At 39.9% G+C, this 17,187-nt stretch overlaps 1 protein-coding gene and 1 non-coding gene across 3 annotated transcripts in view; both read right to left on the bottom strand.

Moving 5' to 3' along the window:
• LOC115935973 (outer dynein arm-docking complex subunit 2-like) overlaps window positions 1-17,187 on the bottom strand; it is a 130,496-nt gene that overhangs the window by 67,398 nt on the left and 45,911 nt on the right. The gene's annotated exons all lie outside the window — the stretch shown is intronic.
• Window positions 1,202-1,308, bottom strand: LOC115936082 (U6 spliceosomal RNA). Its single transcript, XR_004071666.3, has one exon. It is a non-coding gene; the product is annotated as a U6 spliceosomal RNA (small nuclear RNA).

The following is a 17,187-nucleotide window of genomic DNA, read 5'->3' as shown; positions in this document are numbered from 1 at the left end:
TTTCCAAATTTATTAAGTTCTTAGACTATTTCAGACAATATCAGAGCTAACATCAGAACATTACTTATTCCAGAGACTTTAAGTTTGTAAGCTCTAGGAACTTATTAAGCTGCTAATAAAAGAAGAAAGAAAGTAAGATGAAATACTAATGAATTGAGGTCAGTATAATTCAGTAAATTAACTAGAGTGAGCTTGGCATAATGGAAAATGTCCTTAACTCAGAATAAGTCCTAGCGTGGTAACCAACAGGTATTTTTTCTTGAACAAGTTGCTTGTTAGGCTCAACGTCTTCTAAAAACGAGAATTTTAGAGCCTGATTTCACTAGGTTATTATAAAGATTCAACATGATAATGTTTTTAAAATGCTCGAATAAATAGTGAAGCAATGAAATACCTTGTTGTTGAACCTTATTGCTGAAACTATTTTAAAATTCCCAATAAAATCCAATGTTTTGGCCTGGTGCAGTGGCTCACGCCTGTGATGCAAGCACTTTAGGATGCTGAGACAGGAGGACAACTTGAGCCCAGAAATTCAAGACCAGCCTGGGCAACATAGGGATACCCTGTCTCTACAAAACATAAATAAATTTCAAAAAAAATGTTTCTTCGTAGGTTATAATGTTCAAATGTTGCACTTTTCTGTTATTAACTCCTACTTTTGGTTATTAGATGTTCTATTCTTTGTGGCTTGTAATTCAAGGCATCTAAGCTATTTTATAACTTGTAATGAAATTTATTTATAAATATATTAATTCATTAAATTGGATAACCTGATTAGCCTCTATTACTGAGCTCATCAATCACACCAAGGGCAGAAAACTAACAGATGACAGCATCTGGCTTGGACTATTACTACTCTTTATCTACCTCCTGAAACTCTGAATCAACAAATCTTTATTGGAATGATGCTTAGTCACTATGCTCATTTCCAGCTGCTGTGGAAGACAAAACCCTACCTTTATTTTTTGTAAGTTCCACAAAGAAGATGCAAGTTGGTATTTCCTCATTTCTGAGATTCACTAAGAGCATATTGCACACAAGATCCTATGTGTTACCACATCTCATTTCATATATCACCTTGCATCAATATTTCTTGTATGAAAATCACAACTGCAATACTGGGTGACACCCATTTTGCTTTGACTCACACATTTCCTTGGAGCTAGTTAGAAAGTAGTCACATGCCCTTTTGGAAACTGCAAGAAATATACAACACTTCACAGATCTGTGTGTCATCCTCGTGCAGGGGCCATGCTGATCTTCTTGACGTTGTTTCAATTTTACTACATGTACTGCTGATGCCAGCATGAATCCCTACTTTTATACCTGAAGACTGATCAGTCATGGATGAGGCTTAGCTCTGTTAAATCTAACCAACTTACTTGGGGTTTTGTGAAGTCTATTGAATGGCTTCATGGTGATGCAGAATTTGAAAATATTTTAAAAACCTGAGGTAGAGATGCAGGTAGCATGGGAGATTTTTACTTTTAGGAAAAAAAGAATCACTTGAGGGGACAAGCACAAATTGGAACCCACTGTAACTTGAGAAAGATGACACGGGATCTTCCAGAATAAGATGAGACCTTCCACTACCTACAAAATGGTGCTATACAGATTATAAAGGTCCAGGGATATAGATGTGGTAACAAAATAAAAAGGATCTCTAATTTCTTCCTGTAACATTATTTCAACCTGACTTACAGTTTCCAACTATCACAACTAATATTTGCTAGAGAAAACAGAAAAAAGCCACTCAAAGGATAACTTACCATGAAGGTCTAGGCCAAGTCCAGGCTAAGATGTGGGTTTCACATCAGGTTTTGAGTGTGAGGAGAAGAGTCCATTTGTTTACTATGTGTGTGGCTAAAACTAAATGTCCTAGCTGCCAGAGCAGGGTGCTGGTACTTCGGAAACAATGGCTGAGAATATGTATGTGAACTTTAAAAAAAGTAATAACTTTGAAGTCTACATGTGGATCACCATGAAGACTGAGGGATCTGTATTAGTAACAGCATCCTGGTGGCAAAGGTCAATCATTACCAGACTGCAAGAGTAGTTTCAATGGCAACAATGCAGCAACAGAATCAATGGAAACAACAAAATGAAGAGAATGGGCATTTCCCACCCGCCCCCAATCCTTCTGACTTAAAACAAAAGGAATGTCTTCCTTGGACTTAGGGAACCCCTTAGATTCTTTTTAAAAATTCAAGGATGAAGGTATGGAAGACAGCCCCCAGGGACACTATCAGGTTTTCTGCTGAAGTGGACATTTCAAGACCCAAATAACTAATTAGAAAAATCAAAATTGTGACACTATGTTTATCCCATGCATAGGGGATATACTGCAAATCAAGTAGACAACATTAGGACTCCTAGGGATAAAGTTGCTGAAAGTCCTAAAATAAAGAATCCTGGACCCATTACTCCTTCCAACTAGTCTAGCTTTTTGCCTAGTTTCTGGCTGATGAAGTGAACTAACTCACTGACATTCAAAAATTACCTGAAACGAACTATGAAATCTCACCTACCCTTTAAATATAAACACTAATGGATTAAATCTACTAGCAACAGCATAACCTCCTGCAGTCATTCCACACGTATCTTCAGCACAGATGTCAATATTTTGCTGAAGAAGAATGCCGACTATCTCTGATGATCCATGACATACGGCAAGCATGAGGGCTGTGCTAAAATAACAAAGATATAACTTCATCATTAGGAACAGAAGCAATTTAATATGTGCCTGTCAGTGTAGAATTAACCATTTACGTGTACTAATAAACATAAGTATGTTGAGTGCTCAAGTGTTTATCCTTGTAAATCACCACCAAGGCTGAAAGGAAGGGGCAAAAAGACTCATGTCCCACTGGGATATGGCATACTAGAAGTAGCTAACATAAAGTCCTTTGAGGGGCAAGAAAATATGCTCTGTTCACGAATCTTAAAGAGGCAAAGATTTAAGTGAAGAATTCTCTATTTCTTCCTTAGTCTGATAAAATATTTTGTTCTTCAAAATCAGCTAGAAGTCAGACAAATGAGAGCCATCTGAAGGCTTAAAACAATATTAGGAGTAATGATATTAGTAGTAGTCATAGTAAGTTCAGCTAATGATGCTAATGAGAATGTATGAGACACTGAATTAAATGCTGCTAATATTCATAATGTTATTCCCACAAAACTGTCCTTAAAGGACATATTATTATTCTTTTTGTATAGAAAATCATACTTGGTGTTAAGTAATGTTTGCAAAGTAACACCTGCGAAGTGAGGAAGCTAGAAATTAAACCTAGTCTTGTGTGAATCAAAAGCCTGTTTTCTCTTTATTGCTCACCTATGGCTTTTTTTTTTTTTTTTTTTTCGAGATGGAGTTTCGCTCTTATTGCACAAGCTGGAGTGCAGTGGCACAGTCTCGGCTCACTGCAACCTCTGCCTCCTGGGTTTCAAGCCTTAGCCTCCTGAGTAGCTGGGATTACAGGCGCCTGCAACCACACCTGGCTAAATTTTTGTATTTTTAGTAGAAATGGGGCTTCACCATGTTAACCAGGCTGGTCTCTAACTCCTGACCTCAGCCAATCCCACCACCTTGGCCTCCCAAAGTGCTGGGATTACAGGCATGAGCCACTTCGCAGGCGGGCTTATCTAATGAACTAAAATGTTAATCCAATTAAAGAAGTCTTTCTTCCCTCTACCTATACAAATTAAAAATAAAAATACACTATGAATTAAAAAAAGATAAATTCACAGTATCTGGTGATAGCAATTAATAGTCACGTAGGAATAACCTAAAATTAATATTCTTCAAAGAAAACAACTTAAAGCAAACTGTCGTCCTAAAGACAAAATGATTTTAAACTCCTGTTTCTGAGGTTTTTTTTTTTTTTTTTTAAGACAGAGTCTTGCCCTGTTACCCAGGCTGGAGTGCAGTGGCACGATCTCAGCTCACTGCAACCTCTGCCTCCTGGGTTCAAGCGATTCTCGTGCCTCAGCCGCCTGAGTAGCTGGAACTACAGGCATGTACCACCATGCCCAGCTAATTTTTGTATTTTTAGTAGAGATGGGGTTTCACCATGTTGGCTAGGCTGGGTGTCGAACTGGCCTCAAGTGTTCCAACCACCTTGGCCTCCCAAAGTGCTGGGATAACAGGCGAGAGCTACCATGCCCAGGAAATACTGCACTTTTTAAAAAGTGTATAAAAAACAGAAGTTATAAAAATACTATAAAAGTATTAATCATTCAATATTGAATTGTAAACTAAAAAAGTTCATACTTCTTAAAACTAATACAGAACCACTGTAGCTAATAGAAGATAATGCAACCAAAAACATAAGATTACAAATAAGAATCAGTCAGTATAAGAGAAGATAAATCCTGCTGTATACTGTTCTTTATGTTGACCAGTCCAAATAATTGCTTTTCTTCCTGATAATTTGTGTTGATAGTTTTCACTATAATAATTTTAAGTAAATGTTATTAATATTTCTGACATGAGTGTTTATTACTCTAGAACACTACTGAAGTGTTTTTTGTTTTTTTTTTGTTTTGTTTTTTTTTGAGACGGAGTCTCCCTCTGTCGCCCAGGCTGGAGTGCAGTGGCGCAATCTCGGCTCACCGCAAGCTCTGCCTCCCGGGTTCACGCCATTCTCCTGCCTCAGCCTCCCGAGCAGCTGGGACTACAGGCGCCCGCCAGGACGCCCGGCTAATTTTTTGTATTTTTTAGTACAGACGGGGTTTCACCCTGTTAGCCAGGATGGTCTCGATCTCCTGACCTCATGATCCACCCGCCTCGGCATCCCAAAGTGCTGGGATTACAGGCGTGAGCCACTGCGCCCGGCCAACTATCAAGTTTTTATCAGGGAATTTAGACAAGTCTATTGGGTCACAGAAGAAGGTTTATAAATTGGAGGACTGAAAGTGGATTTTGAGTTCATGATCAGTCTAGTAACTCATCCTTGCTTTTAGATGCCGTGGCTTAAAGACCTCAGCTCTTGAGGATATATTATCACACTGGCTTCAGAAAAGGGTTGAGGAGCTCCCCTTTCAAATAACTGGCCTACACCAGTGCTTTTCTGTTCAGCTTTTCTGGTGATTACTTACAGATTAAGGGATAAAGGATGCTATTTAGTGTCCTTGCCTCTCCTGGTCCAATTTCAAAGAATTCTAAAGCCAGAGTCCAAGAGTCAGTGCTACCTCAAAAGAAAGGGAAGGTTACTCAGTGTCCGGGTACCAGATGCAGTGAAAGAGGTGTGCCTCATGGCCAGGAAACTCAGGTCAGCGTCCTGGAAGGGATGGTTCACACTCAGAGCTGGAGTCAAAGCAGAATCCACTGGGCCGTCAAACAAATGCCCAGCACTCGTTTCTGGGCCCATTTAACTCTCACTAGCACGCTTATGTTTTCATGTGCTTCTAGAAGTGTCATTGGACAGGATGATTTTGGCCCAGATCAGTGCTCCTGTTTGAGACAAGAACTTCTCTGCATGGTTAAAGCTACTCATAGATTCTCACTGATCTCACTGCCTTGAAATAACTAAAGATAAGCTTAATTCAATATATTTTTTATACCGAGTATCTCTTATGTGCCAAATGTTACTCATGGTATTACAGAAAATTCTAAAAATAATAAGGTACATTGTAGAGAAATAAGTTCTAGAGCGGTGCTGTTCAAACCAGTAGCCACTTGCCTATGTGTATCTATTGAACACTTAATATGTGGTTAGTCCAAATTAAGATGTACCTTAACTATATAATGTACAATGGATTTCAAAGACTTAGTATGAAAAATATGTAATATTTCATTAATAATTTTACATTGGCTATACATTGAAATCATTCTATTTTAGATAAAATTAAAATATTACTAAACTTGTTATCCCTACACTTTTTACCTTTTCAAATATGGCTGCTAGAAAATTTTAAATGACACAAGTCACTCACATTATGTTTCTATTGGATACCATTGCTCTAGAGAGAAAAGACTGTCATAAATTTTTAGGTGGGATTACAAACTAGATTGTGCAAAATGCTATAACTGAGACTTTTTTTAATGCACTAGAAGAGTAGGAAGAAGTTCATAAGTCATGGACAGGAAAAGAAGGGATTTGCTCTGTGCTCTAAAGCATGGGTAAATCTGAATATTACACAAGTATAAAAACTCTGAAAACTTATCTCAATCTTTCTTACACATAGCACCTGCTGCCCTGCACTAAACTTTTCTCCTGCCAATACATCATACAATTTTCTCCTATGATTTGGAAAATTCTATTGCTGATTAAATTTTATTGTTATTATTTCAAGGGATCATATGTCTTATGGTTTTATTTTTAAAACTTTTTTCAATAATATTGTCACCAATACCAATATGGTTATCACACTGTTTCATCATCATTATTTTTTGTTTGTTTGTTTGTCTTTTTGAGACAGAGCCTAGCTCTGTCTCCTAGGCTGGAGTGCAGTGTCAGGATCTTGGCCCACTGCAACTTCCATCTCCCAGGTTCAAGCAATTCTCATGTTTCAGCCTCCCTAGTAGCTAAGACTACAGTTGCACCCCACCACACCCAGCTAATTTTTATATCTTTAGGAGAGAAGAGGTTTCACCATGTTAGCCAGGCTGGTTTCTAACTTCTGGCCTCATGTGATCGACCCCCCTCGGCCTCCTGAGGTTCTGGGATTACAGGCATGAGCCATTGCCCCCAGTCGTCATTGAAATTTAATACATAATCAACTTGTCTTGGATACTCAGTAAAAATGGAATACAAGCATTCTCTTGCTAAATTAAAGAGAAACTCCTTTAGTTAACAATCTAAAAATAGAATCTCTGATGCTATTTATAATAGATATTTGTGCTCCCTTCCTCTGTAAAGATCATTGGGATCTAAAATTAACCAAAATGTGCAACAGAGACCACTCACTTTTAAATCCTACTCTAGGGACCAACTTTCTCTATTAATTCTAACCACTTCACTGTTTGCACCAGGTCATTCTAGCTTCATTGGTAACCACCTTGAAAATATACCAGGCCGGGCGCGGTGGCTCACGCCTATAATCCCAGCTCTTTGGGAGGCCAAAGCGGGCAGATCACGAGGTCAGGAGATCGAGACCATCCTGGCTAACATGGTGAAACTCCGTCTCTACTAAAAATACAAAAAAATTAGCCTGACGCGGTGGCAGGCGCCTGTAGTCCCAGCTACTCGGGAGACTGAGGCAGGAGAATGGCATGAACCCGGGAGGTGGAGCTTGCAGTGAGCCAAGATAGCGCCACTGCAGTCCCGCCTGGGCGACAGAGAGAGACTCTGTCTCAAAAAAAAACAAAAAACAAAAAACAAACAAAAAAACCCCACCATAAACCTTGGAATCCAAAATTGCTAGTCCTCATTTTCATTTTATAAAACATACATTTTGATCCTCATAAATTGAACAATTTGCTGAAAATTGCCGCTTTGGGAGGCCGAGGCGGGCGGATCACGAGGTCAGGAGTTTCAGACCAGCCTGACCAGCCTGGTGAAACCCCGTCTCTACTAAAAATACAAAAATTAGCTGGGCATGGTGGTGGGCGCCTGTAATCCCGCTACTCAGGAGGCTGAGGCAGGAGAATTGTTTGAAACCGGGAGGCAGTGGTTGCAGTGAGCCGAGATCGCACCACTGCCCTCCGGCTTGGGCAACCGAGCGAGACTTCATCTAAAAAAAAAAAAAAAACTAAAATTTTGTGATCTATCAAATGATCTCTAATTTCACTGAAATAGGAAGGGTCTTCCTCTAAACCACATGTTTAATACAGGTATACTGATGTGTGCTCTTGTCCAAGACATGGTTCCTCATGTATAAAACTTTGAAGGCTTTCATGGTAGTCCACTTTTGTGGTCAGGACTTCTTTCAGTATGGACCTTCTGATTAGTCTCTAGTTGGAGGTGCTAATCCATTATTCCTTTTTGCTTCAGTCTCATTAGAAGAGGGCACCAGACTGCTTTTCAATGTAGAAGCAAGAGGCGGCATAGGAAGGAAAGGGGGAGGCAACACTTTCTGAGAGCCTTGCTTCATGTCAGAAGCTGCCACTGCACAAAGCTCTATTTTATCAATTTGGAAATGAAATCTCAGAAAGATCAGATATGTATCAGGGAGCAAGTAAGTGGAAATGGGCTTCAAGCATGGTTCCATGTAGCTCTTAACCACCCTCTTTTCTTTTATCATCTGTTAATATATGAAAGCACATATTTGTGTGTTTTTTGAAAGTGTTTTCAGAATCAGTGATAGGAGGAAAGTTGTTGAAATGGTAAATACAGAACCTAGGCATCCCTGGGACTTTGCATGCTCAGGCCTGGTGCTGAGATCAGGAGGTGATTTTCCTCATTTCACAGCAGCCCTTGGAAGTGCAGGTGATGACATCCTGGATGCTGCCCATCTCCAGGTTCTGCTTTGAATTTGTCTCCATCTGAGGCTAATATTAGGTCAAATTTCCAATCTTCAGACTTTCCATTTTTAGCAATAAAAACCAAGTTTTACAATATCTGTTTTGTTCAAACTCTTCTCCGAGGTGATTCAATACCTAGCACATCTGGAAAACTAAAATTGCTTAAACTAACTGACTAAATGAAACAAAAAAAAAACTCAATTTTTAGGCACCACCTGTTAATTTATTGGTTTGGATGTCTTAGTGTTGTTCTAATAAACGATTTGTTAGGTCTTGGTATGTGGTTAAGGTGGAATACAAGTAAGATACCTCCACACCAAAGGTCTAAAACGTTCAGCAGATGGGTTCTTGGCTATTTTCCAAAACAACACAGTAGTGTGAACACATCAATAAATGTAACTTTTGAAAACCTTTTGAGCATACATGACCTCCATGTAAATGGCATTTTTGGCACCGTCTGAAGTCATCATGTTGTAATAGTGTGGTACCAGCTGTGCACATACATTTATATCAGGCGATTACTAATGTCTGATTAGAATTCTTGCTTATTAATAAGATTTAGGGTAGAATAGAATGTGAATTATAGAAAAAGCACAAGTATACAAACTTTTGAGAAAATACCTTCACTGTTTCTAAATTAAATTTTCTTGTTTCACAGATGAGAAAATCAAAGCCCATATGATCTGCTTCACGTCCCGCATTTACTTAACGCTGTAAGCATAGAACGTTGTTCCCACTGACTACCCCTCCATCCCCGGTTCTGTGATTTCAGAGACAGTCGTGGTATCCTTGAGGGCAGAGACAGTAGTGGTATCCTTGAGGGCAGGAATTGTTTTTATTTTATTTTATTTTCATAATATTTAGCTTATTTCTAGTAGAGAGCAGTCAATGAATACATTTTCCAAATTGAATTGACTTCATGTAAGTGAATTTTTTAATAACCACATAGCAAATTTACACAGTGAATATTACCTTTTCATAATTGTTTTTATATTAATATTGATTTATCACCATTATACCTCTATTAAAAACTCTTTGTAAATGAAGGATTTTGACATTGAAAATAAACTAATACATAGCATAGCACTGAACTTTAAGAAAATTATTGTATGAAGCATTCAGTAAAAGCAAGCACTTACTACCCTGTCAGTCCAGAATGTAGTATTGTGCAATAGCCTTTAAATTGTATTGTTATAAAAATGTTGCTTAACTGGGCCCTTAGGAATTAATAATGGTTCTGAAAATAAACTAAATGGTTTCTTTTCCTTGGCCTCCATTTTTTTTTTTTTTTTTTTGAGACCGAGTCTTGCTCTGTCACCTAGGCTGGAATGCAGTGGCGCGATCTCCGCTCACTGCAAGCTCTGCTTTCCGGGTTCACGCCATTCTCCTGCCTCAGCCTCTTGAGTAGCTGGGACTACAGGCGCCCGCCACCACACCCGGCTAATTTTTTGTATTCTTAGTAGAGATGGAGTTTCACTGTGTTAGTCAGGATTGTCTCGATCTCCTGACCTGGTGATCCGCCCACCTTGGCCTCCCAAAGTGCTGGGATTACAGGCGTGAGCCACCGCGCCCAGCCTCCTTGGCTTCCATTTTATGTCCTAAATGGTATTTCTGTGTTCAGTCATCTTTTTTACTGTGAAAATTTGTCTAACATCTTGGAATTGCTTTGGGAAAGGACATTCTACCCATAAAGTTGAATTTCTTTTTTTCTCAGAAGAGAGGAAATTGGGTTACCCAAACCACCACTATTCTCATTCCAGACCGGGCCGTCTTTTTCTTGAAGTGCTCTTTGAGCCTATGTGGTTCCAACATGAGTCTCCTTGGGGGATATGTTAGGGGATGCTGTCAGAACAACTATTTCTTGAGAAGTCCAACAAACCGGCAGAAACCTTTACCAAAAAGATTATCAACTCAGATACTGCTGCAGTGCAAAAGGACAGGCAAGGAGAAAGTGTGAGTTACATACATGGTTCAGGCCAGCCAACTCAGGGTAATTTGAGTCTATCCATGCGAATACTAGCCACTTGCATTTTCACATAGTCCAAGAGTTGATCTGGGCTACCAAATTAAGCTTATTTACTACAAGGAGAAATCCACTTTCTTAAAATCCATTTTGAATAACAGTTTGAGTATACTCAGGTTGGAAGGTGCTCAAGAGCAGGTATTAAGTCTTTTTAAGATTATTAGGCCATAAAGAGGTCTGCCCAATGTTTTCACATTAAATTCTACTGAGTTTTCCTAGAATGCTTTTTCTGACATTCAATTTGTAAATATGTTTTAAAGGTAAAAATATTGTTTGCTATTTCAAAGATAAATTATTTTTAGAAATTTTAAAGACTGTATTTTCATGTTAGTAATTTACAGTTAAATCTCACCTCATTATCCTCATCTGTAAAATGGAATAGTAATAAATTTTGGTTGTAAAAATGAGGACTAAATTGTTTATGCCATTAGCACTTAGAACAGTGACTTGCAACGTAAGTTCTTCTTACTCAGCTCCTCACTCCCTGCAGTCACTGGAACTTTAATTTCCCTGGCCTATCAGGGGCCTTCAAGGGTCTCAGGAACACCCCCCCCCCCCAAAAAAAATAATACCTGAGGATTCAAATGAAAAAAGATGATTTGAAACAAACTGGATATTTTATCCACTCAGATGAGCTCTGGAGACATCCTGACAGCTTCTTCTTTTTATTATTATTATTATCATCATCAAACTTTAAGTTTTAGGGTACATGTGCACAATGTGCAGGTTTGTTACATATGTATACATGTGCCATGTTAGTGTGCTGCACCCATCAACTCGTCATTTAGCATTAGGTATATCTCCTAATGCTATCCCTCCCCACTCCCCCCACCCCACAACAGTCTCTGGTGTGTGATGTTCCCCTTCCTGTGTCCATCTGTTCTCATTGTTCAATTCCCACCTATCAGTGAGAACATGCAGTGTTTGGTTTTTTGTCCTTGCGATAGTTTGCTGAGAATGATGGTTTCCAGCTTCATCCATGTCCCTACAAAGGACATGAACTCATCATTTTTTATGGCTGCATAGTATTCCATGGTGTATATGTGCCACATTTTCTTAATCCAGTCTATCATTGTTGGACATTTGGGTTGGTTCCAAGTCTTTGCTATTGTGAATAGTGCCACAATATACATACGTGTGCATGTGTCTTTATAGCAGCATGATTTACAATCCTTTGGGTATATACCCAGTAATGGGATGGCTGGGTCAAATGGTATTTCTAGTTCTAGATCCCTGAGGAATCGCCACACTGACTTCCACAATGGTTGAACTAGTTTACAGTCCCACCAACAGTGTAAAAGGGTTCCTATTTCTCCACATCCTCTCCAGCACCTGTTGTTTCCTGACTTTTTAATGATTGCCATTCTAACTGGTGTGAGATGGTATCTCATTGTGGTTTTGATTTGCATTTATCTGTTGGTCAGTGATGACGAGCATTTTTTCATGTGTCTGTTGGCTGCATAAATGTCTTCTTCTGAGAAGTGTCTGTTCATATCCTTCGCCCACTTTTTGATGGGGTTTTTTTTTTCTTGTAAATTTGTTTGAGGTCATTGTAGATTCTGGATATTAGCCCTTTGTCAGATGAGTAGGTTGCAAAAATTTTCTCCCATTCTGTAGGTTCCCTGTTCACTCTGATGGTGGTTTCTTTTGCTGTGCAGAAGCTCTTTAATTAGATCCCATTTGTCAATTTTGGCTTTTGTTGCCATTGCTTTTGGTGTTTTAGACATGAAGTCCTTGCCCATGCCTATGTCCTGAATGGTATTGCCTAGGTTTTCTTCTAGGGTTTTTATGGTTTTAGGTCTAACATGTAAGTCTTTAATCCATCTTGAATTAATTTTTGTATAAGGTGTAAGGAAGGGATCCAGTTTCAGCTTTCTACATATGGCTAGCCAGTTTTCCCAGCACCATTTATTAAATAGGGAATCCTTTCCCCATTTCTTGTTTTTGTCAGGTTTGTCAAAGATCAGATAGTTGTAGATATGTAGCATTATTTCTGAGGGCTCTGTTCTCTTCCATTGGTCTATATCTCTGTTTTGGTACCAGTACCATGCTGTTTTGGTTACTGTAGCCTTGTAGTATAGTTTGAAGTCAGGTAGCGTGATACCTCCAGCTTTGTTCTTTTGGCTTAGGATTGACTTGGCAATGTGGGTTCTTTTTTGGTTCCATATGAACTTTAAAGTAGTTTTTTCCAATTCTGTGAAGAAAGTCATGGTAGCTTGATGGGGATGGCATTGAATCTACAAATTACCTTGGGCAGTATGGCCATTTTCACGATATTGATTCCTCCTACCCATGAGCATGGAATGTTCTTCCATTTATTTGTATCCTCTTTTATTTCATTGAGCAGTGGTTTGTAGCTCTCCTTGAAGAGGTGCTTCACATCCCTTGTAAGTTGGATTCCTAGGTATTTTATTCTCTTTGAAGCAATTGTGAATGGGAGTTCACTCATGATTTGGCTGTTTGTCTGTTATTGGTGTATAAGAATGCTTGTGATTTTTGCACATTGATTTTGTATCCTGAGACTTTGCTGAAGTTGCTTATCAGCTTAAGGAGATTTTGGGTTGAGACGATGGGGTTTTCTAGATATATAATCATGTCATCTGCAAACAGGGACAATTTGACTTCCTCTTTTCCTAATTGAATGCCCTTTATTTCCTTCTCCTGCCTGATTGCCCTGGCCAGAACTTCCAACACTATGTTGAATAGGAGTGGTGAGAGAGGGCATCCCTGTCTTGTGCCAGTTTTCAAAGGGAATGCTTCCAGTTTTTGCCCATTCAGTATGATATTGGCTGTGGGTGTGTCATAGATAACTCTTATTATTTTGAGATACGTCCCATCAATACCTAATTTATTGAGAGTTTTTAGCATGAAGTGTTGTTGAATTTTGTCAAAGGCCTTTTCTGCATCTATTGAGATAATCACGTGGTTTTTGTCTTTGGTTCTGTTTATATGCTGGATTATGTTTATTGATTTGCATATGTTGAACCAGCCTTGCATCCCAGGGATGAAGCCCACTTGATCATGGTGGATAAGCTTTTTGATGTGCTGCTGGATTCAGTTTGCCAATATTTTATTGAGGATTGTTGCATCAATGTTCATCAAGGATATTGGTCTAAAATTCTCTTTTTTGGTTGTGTCTCTGCCAGGCTTTGGTATCAGGATGATGCTGGCCTCATAAAATGAGTTAGGAAGGATTCCCTCTTTTTCTATTGATTGGAATAGTTTCAGAAGGAATGGTACCAGCTCCTCCCTTGCACCTCTGGTAGAATTTGGCTGTGAATCCATCTGGTCCTGGATTTTTATTGGTTGGTAAGCTATTAATTATTGCCTCAATTTCAGAGCCTGTTATTGCTCAATTCAGAGACTCAACTTCTTCCTGGTTTAGTCTTGGGTGGGTGTATGGGTCAAGGAATTTATCCATTTCTTCTAGATTTTCTAGTTTATTTGTGTACAGGTGTTTATAGCATTCTCTGATGCTAGTCTGTATTTCTGTGGGATCGGTGGTGATATCCCCTTTGTCATTTTTTATTGCGTCTATTTGATTCTTCTCTCTTTTCTTCATTAGTCTTGCTAGCGGTCTATCAATTTTGTTGATCTCCTCAAAAAACCAGCTCCTGGATTGATTTTTTGAAGGGTTTTTTGTGTCTCTATCTCCTTCAGTTCTGCTCTGATCTTAGTTATTTCTTGCCTTCTGCTAGCTTTTGAATGTGTTTGCTCTTGTTTCTCTAGTTCTTTTAATTGTGATGTTAGGGTGTCAATTTTAGATCTTTCCTGCTTTCTCTTCTGGGCATTTAGTGCTATAAATTTCCCTCTACACACTGCTTTGAATGTGTCCCAGAGATTCTGGTATGTTGTGTCTTTGTTCTCATTGTTTTCAAAGAACATCTTTATCTCTGCCTTCATTTCATTACGTACCCAGTAGTCATTCAGGAGCAGGTTGTTCAGTTTCCATGTAGTTGAGCGGTTTTGAGTGAGTTTCTTAATCCTGAGTTCTAGTTTGATTGCACTGTGGTCTGAGATACAGTTTGTTATAATTTCTGTTCTTTTACATTTGCTGAGGAGTGCTTTACTTCCAACTATGTGGTCAATTTTGGAATAGGTGTGGTGTGGTGCTGAAAAGAATGTATATTCTGTTGATTTGGGGTGGAGAGTTCTGTAGATGTCTATTAGGTCTGCTTAGTGCAAAGCTGAGTTCAATTCCTGGATATCCTTTTTAACTTTCTGTCTCGTTGATCTGTCTAATGTTGACAGTGGGGTCTTAAAGTCTCCCATTATTATTGTGTGGGAGTCTAAGTCTCTTTGTAGGTCACTAAGGACTTGCTTTATGAATCTGGGTGCTCCTGTATTGGGTGCATATATATTTAGGATAGTTAGCTCTTCTTGTTGAATTGATCCCTTTACCATTATGTAATGGCCTTCTTTGTCTCTTTTGATCTTTGTTGGTTTAAAGTCTGTTTTATCCGAGACTAGGATTGCAACCCCTGCCTTTTTTTGTTTTCCATTTGCTTGGTAGATCTTCCTCCATCACTTTATTTTGAGCCTGTGTGTGTCTCTGCACATGAGATGGGTTTCCTGAATACAGCACACTGATGGGTCTTGACTCTTTATCTGATTTGCCAGTCTGTGTCTTTTAATTGGAGCATTTAGCCCATTTACACTTAAGGTTAATATTGTTATGTGTGAATTTGATCCTGTCATTATGATGTTAGCTGGTTATTTTGCTTGTCAGTTGATGCAGTTTTGTCCTAGCTTCGATGGTCTTTACAATTTGGCATGTTTTTGCAGTGGCTGGTACCAGTTGTTCCTTTCCATGTTTAGTGCTTCCTTCAGGAACTCTTTTAGGGCAGGCCTGGTGGTGACAAAATCTCTCAGCATTTGCTTGTCCGTAAAGTATTTTATTTCTCCTCCACTTATGAAGCTTAGTTTCTCTGGATATGAAATTCTGGGTTGAAAATTCTTTTCTTTAAGAATGTTGATTATTGGCCCCCACTCTCTTCTGGCTTGTAGAATTTCTGCCGAGAGATCAGCTGTTAGTCTGATGGGCTTCCCTTTGTGGGTAATCCGACCTTTCTCTCTGGCTGCCCTTAACATATTTTCCTTCATTTCAACTTTGGTGTATCTGACAATTATGTGTCTTGGAGTTGCTCTTCTCAAGGAGTATCTTTGTGGCATTCTCTGTATTCCCTGAATTTGAATGTTGGCCTGCCTTGCTAGATTGGGGAAGTTCTCCTGGATAATATCCTGAAGAGTGTTTTCCAACTTGGTTCCATTCTCCCTGTCACTTTCAGGTACACCAATCAGACGTAGATTTGGTCTTTTCACATAGTCCCATATTTCTTGGAGGCTTTGTTCATTTCTTTTTATTCTTTTTTCTCTAAACTTCTCTTCTCACTTCATTTCATTCATTTCGTCTTCCATCACTGATACCCTGTCTTCCAGTTGATCGCATCGGCTACTGAGGCTTGTGCATTTGTCACGTGGTGCTCAGCTCCATCAGGTCCTTTAAGGACTTCTCTGCATTGGTTATTCTAGTTAGCCATTTGTCTAATTTTTTTTTCAAGGTTTTTAACTTCTTTACCATTGTTTCAAACTTCCTCCTTTAGCTCGGAGTAGTTTGATCTTCTGAAGCCTTCTTCTCTCAACTTGTCAAAGTCATTCTCCGTCCAGCTTTGTTCCATTGCTGGTGAGGAGCTGCATTCCTTTGGAGGAGGAGAGGTGCTCTGATTTTTAGAGTTTCCAGTTTTTCTGCTCTGTTTTTTCCCCATCTTTGTGGTTTTATCTACCTTTGGTCTTTGATGATGGTGACGTACAGATGGGTTTTTGGTGTGGATGTCCTTTCTGTTTGTTAGTTTTCCTTCTAACAGTCAGGACCCTCAGCTGCAGGTCTGTTGGAGTTTGCTGGAGGTCCACTCCAGATCCTGTTTGCCTGGGTATCAGCAGCGGTGGCTGCAGAACAGCAGGTATTGGTGAACCGCAAATGCTGCTGCCTGATCGTTCCTCTGGAAGTTTTGTCTCAGACGAGTACCTGGCCGTGTGAGGTGTCAGTCTGCCCCTACTTGGGGGTACCTCCCAGTTAGGCTACTCGGGGGCCAGGGACCCACTTGAGGAGGCAGTCTGCCTGTTCTCAGATCTGAAGCTATGTGCTGGGAGAACCACTACTCTCTTCAAAGCTGTCAGACAGGGACAATTAAATCTGCAGAGGTTACTGCTGCCTTTTGTCTGTGCCCTGCCCCTGGAGGTGGAGCCTACAGAGGCAGGCAGGCCTCCTTGAGCTGCAGTGGGCTCCACCTAGTTCAAGCTTCCCAGCAGCTTTGTTTACCTACTCAAGCCTCGGCAATGGTGGGCACCCCTCCCCCAGCCTCGCTGCCACCTTGCAGTTTGATTTCGGACTGCTGTGCTAGTAATGAGCAAGGCTCCATGGGCATAGGACCCTCCGAGCCATGTGCAGGATATAATCTCCTGGTGTGCCATTTGTTAAGCCCGTTGGAAAAGTGCAGTATTAGGGTGGGAGTGACCCGATTTTCCAGGTGCTGTCTGTCACCCCTTTCTTTGACTAGGAAAGCGAATTCCCTGACCCCTTGCACTTCCCAGGTGAGGCAATGCCTCGCCCTGCTTCAGCTCACACAGGGTGCGCTGCACCCACTGTCTCGCACCCACTGTCTGGCACTCCCCAGTGAGATGAACCCGGTTATCTCACTTGGAAATGCAGAAATCACCCGTCTTCTGCATCGCTCATGCTGGGAGCCGTAGACTGGAGCTGTTC

This window comes from Gorilla gorilla, chromosome 8 (genome assembly GCF_029281585.2).
Source record: "Gorilla gorilla gorilla isolate KB3781 chromosome 8, NHGRI_mGorGor1-v2.1_pri, whole genome shotgun sequence".
Classification (NCBI taxonomy): domain Eukaryota; kingdom Metazoa; phylum Chordata; class Mammalia; order Primates; family Hominidae; genus Gorilla; species Gorilla gorilla.
This window is presented reverse-complemented; position numbering and strand designations above follow the sequence as displayed.